General features: G+C 40.3%; 1 protein-coding gene, 1 non-coding gene and 1 pseudogene across 3 annotated transcripts in view; 2 read left to right on the top strand and 1 right to left on the bottom strand.

The window, feature by feature from the left end:
* The window catches only part of TXNRD1 (thioredoxin reductase 1), a 96,047-nt gene that overhangs the window by 11,478 nt on the left and 72,066 nt on the right, over positions 1-12,503 (top strand). The gene's annotated exons all lie outside the window — the stretch shown is intronic.
* On the bottom strand, positions 10,606-10,677 carry TRNAA-UGC. The gene has a single exon. It is a non-coding gene; the product is annotated as a tRNA-Ala (tRNA).
* On the top strand, positions 11,020-11,592 carry LOC102189375 (annotated as a pseudogene).

Here is a 12,503-nt window from a genome sequence, read left to right on the forward strand (position 1 = left end):
CCGGAGGTTGTGCAACCTGCCACTGTGACAGCTGCACCTTGGCTCTTCCTGTGTGGGAGCTGCCACTTATAGGGCTCACGGATATACGAAGTCTTGTAACTTGGTCTCGGGTGTCTGCCCAGTGACTTTGATATGTGTAGCAGACAACATCAAAGTAACCCTCTTAATTTGGTCTGGCAGCTGTTGCCATTCTTCAGCGATTGATGTAGAAAGCAGGTATAAAGTCTGAGAGGACATGAGTGACAGTTTGCCACAAGTATGGACCTGGATGCTGTATGTTACTAGCCCAGGGGTTCTGAGATGTGTCACCCTTGTCCCCCCAGGCTGCTTACAGAAAGCATGGCTTTAATGCCTTCAGCAGAAGGGAGAGGAGCTAACATTTGAGTTGTATTGATGAATTAACATTCCCTTTTCATGCCACTGTTTCACATCTGTCTCACTGAATCCTCACAGTGACCTTGTGGGGCTGCTGGGTTTAATTCTGTTTTGCAAGTGAGGAAGCAGATGCTCAGCATTTTAGTAGCTTGTTCAGCATTGCTGTGTCAAGCCTAGGCCTGTCTGGTTCCTCATTCACTTCTTCAGAGATGGCTTTCCTTAAACAAATAAAAGCCCCTTACAGGGACTTTCTGGTGGTCCAGTGGTTAAGACTCAATGCTTCCAATGCAGGTGGTGTGGGTTTGATCCCTGGCTGAGGAACTAACATCCCACATAAACAAAAATAAAGCCAGCCCTTTACAGGCAGAGGTGCCCAGGCTAGTTCAGAGCTCACCACTTTGGTAACTGGTACGTATTTGTTCAGCAGATGTGTTTTGGACACCTGTTTACATGCCAAGCACTGGCAGGAGAGGAGATGAATAAGGCACAGAATTGTTCTTTTCTAAAAATATATAAAAAAATATATAACATCCTTCTTTGTCTCATGTAATCTTTTTTTTTTTTAAACATTTATTTATTTATATTTATTCTTGGCTGCGCTGGGTCTTCATTGCTGCATGCAGGCTTTCTCTAGTTGCAGTAAGTGGGGCATACTCTGTTGTGGTTGCAGGCTTTCAGTTGTGGCCGCTTGTCTTGTGGAGGACAGATTCTAGGCTCTGGGCTTAGTAGTTGCAGCTCCTGGGCCCTAGAGCACACGGGCTTCAGCAGTTGTGGCCCACTGGCAGAGTTGCTCTTCGGCACGTGGGATCTTCCCAGATCAGGGCTCCAACCCCTGTTGCCTGCATTGGCAGACAGATTCTTAACCACTGGGCCACCCAGGGAAGTCCCACAGTGCTGTTCTTTAAGGTCATTTTTCTCATTTGTTTCTGTCTCCTTTCTGAAGGCTGTGGAATCACAGAGTAGCCGTGATAGGGTGTGGATAGGTGTTCTCCTGGTAGAAAAAAATAGGAAGGAATTCAAGGCCATAAACAAAAACAAGTTAGAAAACATCACGACTTGTTCATTTAGAGTGACCATACTAAGGAGGGTCTGATGGAGAAAATGATGAGAGATTAAAGTGTAAAAGTAAAGAGATTTTATCAATAGGAAGTGGGGAATCTCTGGGAAGTTGTTCTGTTTGTTATGAATGAGACTTAAATTTTTTCTGCAGAAATGTTCATTTTAGAAAATTTAAGAGACTGTAGTATAATAAAATATAAAAATTACATATAGTTATATCCAGAGATAACCACTATTAACATTTTTTGTGTATCTCTTATGTATCCTGTGTACTATTTTGTTATTAAAGTATTTTGCATGTTATTACAAGTTCTTAATAATTTCTCCATTGTTATATTCCATGTAATATTTTTATTTAGCCATTCCACTGTGGTTGGACATTTTCTGTTGCCGATTTTTTGCTATTATGGAATAACAGGTTAGAAAATATTTTCTTCAGGCATAAATTTTTGCTGAATACTTAGAATTATTTTCTTAGGATAGATTATTGTAATTAATTTCTGTGTCAGAGTACAAACATTTCTAAAGTTCTAGGCCTTTTAAATAATGTGTATTAATTAGTAACACCACAAGTTCCAGTGGTCCCTAGGAAGCATCACTATGAACAAAGCTAGTGGAGGTGATGGAATTCCAGTTGGGCTGTTTCAAATCCTGAAAGATGATGCTGTGAAAGTTCTTCACTCAATATGCCAGCAAATTTGGAAAACTCAGCAGTGGCCACAGGACAGGAAAAGGTCAGTTTTCATTCCAATCCCAAAGAAAGGCAATGCCAAAGAATCCTCAAACTACCACACAATTGCACTCATCTCACATGCTAGTAAAGTAATGCTCAAAATTCCCCAAGCCAGGCTTCAGCCATACATGAACCATGAACTTCCAGATGTTCAAGCTGGTTTTAGAAAAGGCAGAGGAACCAGAGATCAAATTGTCAACATCTGCTGGATCATGGAAAAAGCAAGAGAGTTCCAGAAAAACATCTATTTCTGCTTTATTGACTATGCCAAAGCCTTTGACTGTGTGGATCACAATAAACTGTGGAAAATTCTGAAAGAGATGGGAATACCAGACCACCTGACTTGCCTCTTGAGAAACCTGTATGCAGGTGAGGAAGCAACAGTCAGAACTGGACATGGAACAACAGACTGATTCCAAATAGGAAAAGGAATATGTCAAGCAATATGTCAATATGCTATATATTGTCACCTTGCTTATTTAACTTATATGCAGAGTACATCATGAGAAACACTGGGTTGGATGAAGCATAAGCTGGAATCAGGATTGCTGGGAGAAATATCAATAACCTCAGATATGCAGATGACACCACCATTATGGCAGAAATTGAAGAACTAAAGAGCCTCGTGATGAAGATGAAAGAGGAGAGTGAAAAAGTTGGCTTAAAGCTCAACATTCAGAAACCTAAGATCATGGCATCCAGTCCCATCACTTCAATGCAAATAGTTGGGGAAACAGTGGAAACAGTGTCAGACTTTATTTTTTCAGGCTCCAAAATCACTATGGATGGTGACTGCAGCCATGAAATTAAAAGATGCTTGTTCCTTGGAAGAAAAGTTATGACCAACCTAGACAGCATATTAAAAAGCAGAGACATTACTTTGCCAACAAAGGTCCATCTAGTCAAGGCTATGGTTTTTCCAGTAGTCATGTATAGATGTGAGAGTTGGACTATAAAGAAAGCTGAGCGCCAAAGAATTGATGCTTTTGAACTGTGGTGTTGGAGAAGACTCTTGAGGCTCGCTTGGACTGCAAGGAAATCCAATCAGTCCATCCTAAAGGAAATCAGTCCTGAATATTCATTGGAAGGACTGATGCTGAAGCTGAAACTCCAATACTTTGGCTACCTGATACAAAGAGCTGACTCATTTGTAAAGACCCTGATTCTGGGAAAGATTGAGGGCAGGAGGAGAAGGGGACGACAGAGGATGAGATGGTTGGATGGCATCACCAACTCAATGGACGTGGGTTTGGGTGGACTCTGGGAGTTGGTGATGGACAGGGAGGCCTGGCGTGCTGCGATTCATGGGGTTGCAAGGAGTTGGACACAACTGAGCGACTGAACTGAACCAAACCACAAGTTCAATGAGTTTTCCCTGTACTTGGTATTAAGAAATAATAATAATAGTTTCTTTAAAATTATTTTTTTGTTATACTAACCTAGTAATGATATTGTATTGAATATCTCTCATATGTGTGAGCTATCTTGTAGTTCTTTTTTTGTAAGTCTTTCATATTCTTTGCCATTTTTATTTAATTGAATTATTGGTCTTTTCCTGTTGACTTGTAAGTGTAGTATATGTGTAAAGAAAATTGGCCTTGTATCTCTGATATGTTGAAATTGTAATACTGGTTTTGATTTAAAATTGAATCAAAAGCTAGGCTGAAAAGTGTTGTACTTAGAGATAAGTTGTTACAGACATGTGGTGAGGGGGCAGTGATATTCAGTGTAATAAATATATCACTTTACCTTCAAAAAATTAGTTTTTGCCAATTTGAGGGGTAGAAATGTGTCTTTATTTCAATCTGTATTTCTTTGATTATTAATGTGGAAAAAAATTTCCATGTGTTTTATTATATTATCTGAATTGTCTGTTCATGTTTCTCAGGAAACCCTTATGTAGCAATTTCTATGAGTCACTGCTGTAAGCACTTCAAGCGTTAACTAATTTAGTCATGCTGTTCTGTGAGATAAATATTACTGTTATGTTCATTTCACAGCTAAGGAGATAAGACACAAAGACGTTAGAGAACTTGCTCAACGTCATGCAAACAGTAAGTGATAGAGCTGGAATTGACGCTAGGGAATGCCTCCAAAGGCCAGGCCTTGCCGAGCTGCTCTCTGATCTAACCTGCGCTTATGCTCTTATTGGTCATGGTTCTCCCACTAACTTCTATACACATGCATGTGCACACACACACACATACACGCAAACACGCACACATGCACATCTCTCACACCAGGGCAGTTTTTACTCCTGTGTTAGCAGAGCTGGACACGACTGAGTGACTGAACTAGAACTAGCACTGTTTTCGGAAATAACCACTGCATTGATTGGGCTGTTCGTGTGTGCTCTGCTTCTATATAAATGGATCAAGAGGATGGAGACTGATGGTTGTATAGAACTCACATCAAAATCCATACATATATAACTTCTATTCAAGTAAATTTCTGTCTTGGAATGAATGCAAGTAGGGAAGCTGATTATCCATTTAAGAAAACAATACACAGTTTATAAAAAAGAATTTCTCTTAAGTAGGAAGTAGAAAATATATCTTTGTATTATGAAAAGATAATGGCTGGCTTCCTATCATGGCGGGTGGTACAGCGTTACTTCTCTTTTTGAGTTGTTAGAATTAAATAGGATGTTTGTAATGCATCTAACATGGTGTTTAATTAATGTCCTCTTCTCAATGTGCTGAGATATGCAAAGGATAGATTAAGCTTTTTATAAGGCAAGTAAATCTCTTTTTAATTGCCAGACATACATTCTTGTAAATAGTTAATTCTTTTAATTCTTTCAACAGTTGTTGGAGGGCCTGCTTTTGTACATAAAAGACGTTAAGTTCTGCCTTTCATGGGCTCATGGTCTATTGTGGCTCATTAGTCATCACAAGCAGAGGACTCTGCTTCTTGGAGCTTTTGTTTCTTCATCTATGAAGTGAGGATGTAGTGAGGTTGTATGTAAAATGCCCATACTGTTCCTGACACATAGTCAGTGCTTAGCAGTAGCTGCTAGTTCGTGTAATATTATGCAGCCATTAAAAATGATCCACATAGAATTTTTAATAATAGTAAGGGGAAATTTTCTGTACTATAATGATTAATGAAAAAATAGAGTGTAAAGTAGTGTATATAGAATAGTCACATCTTGCTTCAAAAAGTATAGGAAAAGACTGGAAAGAAATGCACAAAATGGGAATAATCACTCAAATATTTGTGCATCTGTCTTGCCATGCTATAGGTACTGAGGAAACACAGGTGAATAAGAGCTGATTCTTCCTTAGGGGAACATTTTATTTATTCTGGGGGAACCTTTTTAGTAGGGGAGACAGATGATCACAATCCAGTGTTGGCTGAGGTATAGGTATAGGTCAAGCTGCCTTGACCTCTGCTATGAAGAGAGGGGATGGTGGTATCAGTCACTGAGAAAGGGGACGCAGTTTAGACTAGGAAACATGATGACTTTTGTTTTGGACGCATTGTGATTGTACAGCATGGATATATATAGGCTCATGGGTGTGTAAGTCTAGATGAGCAGGAGATAGAGATTTGGGAAGGCTTAATCGCCAGGTGAGGTTTGAGGCTGTGAGAATAGACGGAGACACTCAGGGAAAGTTTGCAAAGTGAAGTGGCAGTTAGGTCTTGATTACATACAGACGTGAAATTTTGAATAATTTTGTTTTCTTCCTTTGCTTTATTCATTTTAAAAATTCCTACCATGTAAATGTGTTTCCTATAATGCACATGTGTGTTGATTAGAATAAGGTTTGGCTACACGTGACAGCAGACCTAAAACAACAGTGGCTTAAAGTAGCTCTAGGTTTATTTCTCTGTCGCCTAAGAGAAGTTCAGATAGACGTAAGGAGATCCAACCAGTCCATTCCGAAGGAGATCAACCCTGGGATTTCTTTGGAAGGAATGATGCTAAAGCTGAAACTCCACCTCATGCAAAGAGTTGACTCATTGGAAAAGACTCTGATGCTGGGAGGGATAGGGGGCAGGAGAAGAAGGGGACAACCGAGGATGAGATGGCTGGATGGCATCACTGACTCGATGGACGTGAGTCTGAGTGAACTCCAGGAGTTGGTGAGGGACAGGGAGGCCTGGCGTGCTGCGATTCATGGGGTCACAAAGAGTCGGACACGACTGAGCGACTGAAATGAACTGAACTGAACTGAATACGTCCAGGGCTTAGATGGTACTCTACTATGTTGGAGACGATACCGAGTCCTCCTGTCTTTATGTTCCGCAGTCCTGAGTGTTTGTCTTCTATCTCACATCCTGAGATGAGTGCCCCAACTCCAATCATCAGTGGAAGAAGAGGTGAAGGATGATATGTCCTTTACATTTGAGAACAGTTTCTGAATCTTGCTCCTGACAGTTCGCTTACATCCTATAGGCCGTAATATAGTCACTTAGCCATATATTTGAAAGAAGATGGGGACATGAAATCGTTATTTTGGGGAGCTAAAAATCAAGAATCTAGTTAGTGATACTAGTAACATCTAAGGTTTTGCCTGTGGAAAAGCTGAGGTTGTTTTGTCTGAAGGAATTAGCACAATAATTTCCATATAAAACATACATTCATCTCCTACTTCAATCGTAAGAATGAGGCACCATACTAAGGTCAAGATGGTAGTAAGTTGGAAAATACTTTGTCTTCTTAGAAAGGCCAGTGACCAAACATTGAACCAGAGGCCTAGTAAACTCACTTAATGGTTAACATTGAACCCTGTCAAGATGAGTAGGTCATCTAGCTTTGCAACACAGCCTCAAGAGAGTTCCTGAGATTATTGAAAGATTAGGTGACAATTATTAACCTGTAGATAAAGGAGTTCAGAAATACTTTGGTCTGTCCTTAGAATGGAAAAGTTGGTCTTAATACATCTGAGGTTCTAAATGAGATGTAGGTCACTTTTAAGTCAAATCAGGCTCTGGAGTATTATTTGCCAATCAGGAAGATTCAAGGCTGCTTTATGTGTGACCACACACCTCCACCAATGACTGGTCATCAACTGTCTTGGGATTAATATTGACAATAAACTGTATGGTACTTATTTCATCTGTAAGATCTAAAAGCTGTTTACAACTAGTAATTAATACATGACCCCTTGACTGGTGGTGAGGGTGGCTGATCTCTAGTCTTACAAGATGAAATGTATGAGGAACTTCCCTGGTGGTGCACTGACTAAGACTCTGTGCTGCCAGTACAGGGGGGATGGGTCCACACTCTGATTGGGAAACTAAGATCCCACATGCTATGCAGCCAAAAAAAATAAAGAGAGACATCTGAGACCTGACTTCAGTAAAGCCTGTTCCTCCTGAGGTTCTGCTGGCCAGTTGTTTTCTAGGTTAAAAATGTTTTCTTTCCTCTAGAATTGAAATGGGACACCATGAGACCTAAAACAAATGGGGTGTAGAAAGGGAATGTTTGTGCTTGTTCCAGTGTCTGTACAGTATGCATGTGTGTACATGTAACACAAAATGTATGTACCATTTTTTTTAAGTTCCTCATATCTTTTCATTTTTTTTTACCCAGTTGGTTGAGAAAATTATGTTTTTCTTCTACCAGAGAAAGAACAAGCTCTGAGCCATGAGAATGGATGGCTGTGAGAAATGACATGCGTAACTATATACTGCTAACTGAAAGATGAATAGGTTACCCCCTTGAATTAAGTTTTATACAGAGTCTTGTGTAACACCTTTTAAACAGTTATTGTGGGAAAATCCTAACACTGAGGCCTTCCCTAGATTTGTGCCATGCCTAAAGGACATAATGATGATAAGAACAACTCAAATATTCGATACCTATACCACATTCTGAGCCCTTTACATCTACTTACTCATCTAACTTCCGCAACTGCTACATAAACTGCAGGTACTGTTTCTTTTTTTTAAAAAAAAATCACTATTTACAGATCAGTAAACTGAGGCACACAAAGGTAACGGAAACTTCCTAAGGGCATGCCACTTGTCAGCAGAAATGCCAGGTTGTGTGACGTCAGAGGAGGCTCCCATAACTATTGCTCTGTACTGCTTGTCAGTAGAAAGCTCTCCAAGGCTATGGGACCAGCTCAGATATTCACAGAAGAGACCGAGGCACATTTGAAGGCAGAAGTGCTTAAGTATTAAATAGTCCTGGATACAAGAGAAGGAGGCGATGTTTAAGGGATGTTGTGTTCCCAGGACCATTTGGAATTAGAATAGGTCATGGGGCTGTGGTAAAGGTGAGCTTTACTGTTAAATCCCTACCCTTCTGAGATTGCAAAGAAGTCTGGATATAGAGAGCTGCTGTGCAGAGGAGCTGTAGGAGGGAAAGTAGTTTGTACCTGAGGACCTTGAACATTCAGGTGTGTGCTGGAACTGGTTCTTACTAGGTCAAGAGAGCCATGGTTAAACATCCAGGGCTTTTGCAATCAGGTTGGTAGCTTGAAATCAGCCTAAGTGGGGAGTTTTTATACCATGGAAATTGACAAATGCTCCAAATGAGGGCTTCCCCCCACTACCATCCAAAGCTGGTTTCCCAGGACACCTTAGACTCTTTTCTCTACTTCACTAACATTTGAAAGCCTGCCATTCTACCAGGTGAATTCAAACCTCGAGTGAGTGCCTGCCTGCTATGGGGAAGGCACTGTGCCAGGTACTAGGCGTGCAAAAACCAGCCCCTGAGTGAAAAAGACTGTGGTGGAGAGAGAACATGGGGCCTGTGTCCTGGACTAGCTATCAGACCTTTGGCCACTCACTTATCCTTGGTTTACTATCTGCAAATGGAGGTGATGATACATCTCCCAGAAGGTTATTAAGATGATTAATGAGAACATGACACGTGAAGCTCCCGCCAGAGAGGTGCTCAGTAAGCCACAGTTCTGAGAGTGGCAGCCATATAAACAGAAAGCTTTAATGTAGCTTGACGTAAAAAATAAAGATGGAGTGACTAACGCTGTGTTTGATCAGAGAAGGCTTCACAGAGATTATGGTCCCCCAAGCAGGATTTCAGAGTTTTCAAGGTAGATCTTTCATGGATGAATTCTGACCAGATTCTTGTCAGAAAACTCATCCTTTCTTTTGTCCCTAGAGCATGTTCCTTTTGCCTCTTTTTCAGCCCATACCTCACTATACATTACTGAATAGTAAGACAAACAGTAGATTTAGAAATAGGCACACCTAGATTTATATCCCAACTTCAGCACACTTGCTTTGTGACCTTTGGCAAGATTCTTAACTTCCTAGAATTTCTGTTTCTTATTTTATAATATGGTGTAATACTTGGATTATTGTGAATATTAACTGAAAATGTAGGGGACAGAGCCATACACTGAACTGCCTTGGGAACCCCAGACTGACCCTAGCATTTATTTATTGTTTCATCTCCCCTTACATTTCAGCATCTCATGCAAAAACATGCCGTTTCTTTTCTACTACTGTGTCTCTATACATGATTCCCTCTGCCAAGAAAAATTCAGTTCATGAGGTAGAAGAGCATCATGGCAGGAGCCAAGGGCTGGGTATCAGCTTCAGCTCTGCCATTCATTAGCGAGGTGACCATGGGAAGATGATTTTTGTCTCTATACCTCAGTTTTTTCAGTTGTCTGTAAAATGGGGAAAATAATGGTATCTCACTCATTAGGTTATTGTGAGGATTAAATTAGCCATATAAAAACCCAAGTCTATGCCTAGTACATGGTAAGCACTGAAAACCTCTCAGGACTTCATCCCACTCCCATTCCTACCACCTTTATTATTCCTCCAGATATAATTCAAATATCACCTGCTTTGTGAAGTCTTCTTCAATTTCCCTACACCTTCATTCACTTGCCCTCTGTGAAGTTGATGGACCACCACTTGTTCCAGGTACACTTCCTAGGCATATTGCAGGTGGTATTTTATCCAGATCACCCATATGTTCTTATTTACTATCCCAGCCACCCTCTGGGGTTGATCAAATTTTTGAAGGTGAAATTCACCTTTGTAGGAGGACTGAGAATCTTTGATAGCTGACCCTGTCATGTAGAGACTCTCCCCTCCCCTTTTCCTCTTAAATAAAGATTGAATCTACAAGTGAACTAGTCATATCCCTATTGTACAGATTGAGTCTTTTAACAAATAATTATTTTAAAATATTAATGTATTTATATGGCTGTACTGGGTCTTAGTTGGGCACATGGGATCTTTGCAGCATGTGGGATCTAGTTCCCTGGGCCCCCTGCATTGAGAGACCTGAGTTTTGGCCACTGGACTGCCAGGGAAATCATTCAAGAAATATTTATTAAGCGGTTACTAAGTGTGGGCACTGAATTAAGTGCTGGGAAGACTGTGGGGGACATAAATAATCTCTGCCACATGTGGCTATTTACATTTAAATTAATTAAACATAAATTTAAAACTCACATCTGTACTTGTTGTACTTTCTGAGCATTAGACAGGGAGAAATCAAATGGAGATGCTGGGAATTGAACCCAGGACCTCATACATGCAAAGCATGTGCTCTACCGCTGAGCTACATCCCCAAGTGCTCTAGTTGTGTTTTGTTTGTTCAATAACTACATGTGGTTAGAGCCTATTGAGTTGGACAGTGTTGATACAGACTATTTACATCATCACAGAAAGTTCTATTGAACTAAGCTATTCCAGAGGGGAGGCTGACATTGATCAAATATCCATACATGAAAATATAACTGCAACTGTGGTAAATACTAATCAGAAAGAATGCATGGTGACACAGCATTCCAGAGGGCAATTGGCAAGACATGTTTGAACTAAGATTTGTTAGTGAGTTAGCAAAGCCTATAGTTAGATTAATTAAAGAGATTGAACTTTCTTTGCTACATCTACTGTGGGAATGAACCATTCTCAGCAATCAGACTATTCCAGAAAATGCCAATGTTACTTTGAAGGGATGCAGTTATTGTGAAGAGTCCTAAAGCCACCCTGTAGAGAGACTTCAATCACATCAATGTAGAGCTCAGTCTCCCTGGAAAGAAAAAGAAGGGGCTCCAGGTTGATAGATGGTGGGGAAATAGAAAAGAATTGGCGACTGTTTGCACTATTTGTAATCATGCACGGAACATGATCAAGGGTGTAACACTGGACTTCTGTTACATGATGAGGTCTGTGTGCACTCACTTCTCCATCTATGCCAAGAATGTTTCTCTTGTTGAAATCCAAATTTGGGGAGGTGAAAAACACATCCCCTTGGGGTTCAGATGAAGCAAGGTGTTGCTTGTTCAGTGTCTCAAGCCCAGAAAGATGAGTTAATTCTTGAAGGAAATAATACTAAGCTTGTTTCAACTTCAGCTGCTTTGATTCAGCAAATGATAACAGGTAAAAACAAGAATATTAGGGACTTCCCTGGTGGTATAGTGGCTAGGAATCCCTGCTCTCAATACAGGGGGTCTGGGTTTGATCCCTGGTCACGGAACTAGATACCCCCATGTCTAACTAAGACCCAGCACAGAAAAAAAAAAAGATTATTACTTTTTTAAACAAACAAGAATATCAGAAAATTTTTGAATGGGATCTATGTATCTGAAAAGGAACAGTTCAGCAAGCTGATGAATAAGATCTGAGTGGTCTGGCTACAGAAACAGCAAGATGCCAGATGGTTTTTCAGACTCATTTGTGGTATTTAAAGATGCAATAAAAGCTCTTTTGATTTGAGGGTGGAAAAAGAGATTGAAAAAAAGACTAATGGCTAGGGCATAGAGATGGAGAGATTTGGGTGACTCTCCAAAGAGGTAGAAGGATCATAGAAGACCTTGTAGAAAAAGGGTGAGAAAGCTGAGAGAGGCTTAGTAATTTGACTCTCTGATCAGTAATAGAACCCAGATTTGACTTAAGCCTGTACTGCATAATGGATGTATATTCAAAGGACTTTACCTCTGTAATTTATAGATCTCACCTTGCTACTTTCCTTTTTGGAAATCACCAAATTTCCCTAGATTATTTCTTCACCAAAAAATATGCTGTAATAATTTCCTTCTTAGACAAAACAAACCCCAAAAAACCTTCCTACAGCCCTCTTCAGCTACTTTCCCTTTTTTTTTTTCTTCTTCTGTTTTTACAACAAAACTCCTTGAAAGAGTTGGCTGTACTTATTACCTCCAGGTAGCTCAAGTGGTAAAGAACGTGCCTGCCTATGTAGGAGATGCAGGTGACTCGGGTTCAATTCCTGGGTCAGGAAGATCTCCTGGAGGACAAAATGGCAATCCACTGCAGTATTCTTGCCTGGGAAATCCCATAGACAAAGGAGCCTGGTGTGGGCTACAGTCCATGGGGTTGCAAAACGTGACTGAGTACACACGCGTTACCTCCATGTCCTTTTTTCTTTTTTTCT

The sequence above is a fragment of the Capra hircus genome, chromosome 5, assembly GCF_001704415.2.
Source record: "Capra hircus breed San Clemente chromosome 5, ASM170441v1, whole genome shotgun sequence".
In the NCBI taxonomy this organism is placed as follows: Eukaryota; Metazoa; Chordata; class Mammalia; order Artiodactyla; family Bovidae; genus Capra; species Capra hircus.